We start from the raw sequence: 2,675 nt of genomic DNA, 5'->3' as shown, positions 1-2,675 counted from the left end.
CCAGTGTGTGGATGAGAGTGAGATGGTGAGAGGGTGCGTGTGTGAGAAGTGAGAGTTGAGAGTATTGATAAAATTAAAGTTAGGGTTAGGTAAAAAGAATAAGGGTAGAATATGTATTTTAATAAAATTAGAGGATAGAGTAGTAATTTAAATCCAAATGTAATTCAGTATAATTATTTTAAGAACATTATTTATTTATTAACTTACTAAATAATTTTAAATAACTATTCTAATTTCAAACTAGAGATAATTCAATTAATTTTTCTTTTAGTTCATAAAACTAAACTAAAAATCTCAATTATTTAAATCAAATTATCAAATTCTTATTATTTTTTAATTTTTAAAACTTTTTAAATAAAAAATATTCAATTATCATAAAAATTATATATAAAAATCTTAATTAATTTTAAACTCAAATTATCATAAAACTTGATTTACTTACTCTTAATGAAATAATTTTCTGAAAATAAAATCTTAAACAAAAATAATAAATCACAAATAACTTATTATTTAATTTTTAAAATTTAGAACATTACAATGAAGATTTTTAAAAATGTTAAGAATATAAAATATATTTTATTCAATAATAAACAATATAGTTTTAAAATAATAAATTAATTACTCTCTTTAATTTATGATATCAATCGCTTTAGTAATTTTCATACAAATTAACAACTGAAATATGGTTCAAAGGTTAAATAAATGTGTTTAGCAAAATATATCGTTATTATAATAACTAGTTTAGTGTACGTGTGTGTGAGAGATTGTGCAAAAATTAATTCTTCAAATAATTTATTAAAGAAATTTAGCCAAATTAACGGATTACTAAAATGAAGATATTTTGATAATGATTTTATAACGCACAAACATTATTTTTTTGTAAAAGATATATTATAAACTAAACGAAATACGTACTTTTATCTAATAAATTAAATAATAATTAGTGACTAATATATAATTCAACCCAATATTTTATAAAAAAATGAATGCTCACACAAATAATGCATTTTATAGTCAGTAGTTTTTTTTTTTTTTCCAAAAACTCTCGCAGAAAGAGAATTGATCACTATTAATGAATATCCTAATTTTAATTTTCGTTTTCGGATCTAACTCTCTCCAACTAGATTGAATTTTCAAACTTATACTACTTCAAGTAAATTCGTGAGTTAGTGTCATTTATTCCTTTAATTTTTCTACAAGTTTCTTCACTATAATTAAAAGATCTAACATCTATATATTTTTTATTTCTATTTTCAGACGTTTAATGTAAGTATTAATTAAGTGCCCTTTAATTAAAAATAAATTAATGACATTCATGCACCTCCAACACTATTTTCTACACAGATGATATTGATAACAACAAATTTTCAGCCATAATTAGCTAAAATTTTTCATAATTTACTTCGTTTACATCATTTAATAACATTTTTATTTTTTATCACACTTTATTATCATTTCACTTATCATATTCTTATTAACTCCACTCATTAATAATATTAATTATAATATCATATCCTTTACTATTTAGTATTCTTGTAATTAATATTTAATATTCTCTTTTATAATTTAATTTTTATATTTAAGAATACATTAAATATTAATAATAATAATAATAATAATAATAATAATAATAATAATAATGCAGTAATGATAATATATATATTAATTGAGTTAATTATACTTGATTTTTTGTTTCCCTTAAGACATTTAATATCAATCAATGAAGATACAAAAAAATTACTAATTCTTTGTTTTCGTTAAGATATTTAATTGCACCTGATTCTTTGTAATATATACCTTCCATTAATTCAATTACGATCATCCAAAATCATGACTCTAATACTTAGGGGTGGAAAACTGGCTTAAACCCGCCGAGTCAGCCCATGTAACCCGCCAAAAAAGGCGGACCGAACTGAAAAATCGGGACCGCCAAATAGCAAAAGCCCGCCTAACCGCACCACTTAAATCGCGGACTTTGGCGGGGCGGGGCGGGTTTCCCCGCCGGGCTAAGGTTTTTTTTAGTGAGGGGGTATTTTTGTAATTTTTTTGCCAAAACCTAACTTCTCCCAACCTAACTTACAAGAGTATGAAGATAAAAATTGAGTGTTTTGAATTATGTTTATATTATTTTTGAGACAATATTTATAATTATGTTTTGGATTATGTTTATTTTGCTTTGAAGAGAATATTTATACTTATGTTTTGAATGAAAATTTAGTTTATAATTATATTTATTAGATATTTATAATTACAAAAACTTTAATGTTTGTAAATATAAAAAATATAATTTTTGTGACATTAGAAATTATAAATTTATTAATATGATTGTGAAATTATATATTACTTAGTAGTTAATAGTAAAAAAAAAAGAGGAGTTTTGGTGGGTTTAGCCCGTCAGCCCTCAGTTAGGCGGGGCGGACTAGGATTCTAGGACCGCCTCACTAGGCGGGGCGGGGCGGGCCAACCCGCCAAAAGGCGGGCTTCTGGCGGGGCGGGGCGGGCTTCCCCGCTTGCAACCCCTAGGTACAGGGTATTAAGAATTTTCCAGGATCATGTTTCTGTTGAGGTAAAGTTTGTTGAACCCATGTATCAAGTTCACTAATGAGCAAGGGAGGTTCACCTTCCCAAGTCTCATTACCAAATAACTTGGCATTCAGCTTCATGATGGCTCCTAG

Source organism: Arachis duranensis, chromosome 4 (assembly GCF_000817695.3).
Source record: "Arachis duranensis cultivar V14167 chromosome 4, aradu.V14167.gnm2.J7QH, whole genome shotgun sequence".
Lineage (NCBI taxonomy): Eukaryota > Viridiplantae > Streptophyta > Magnoliopsida > Fabales > Fabaceae > Arachis > Arachis duranensis.
This window is presented reverse-complemented; position numbering follows the sequence as displayed.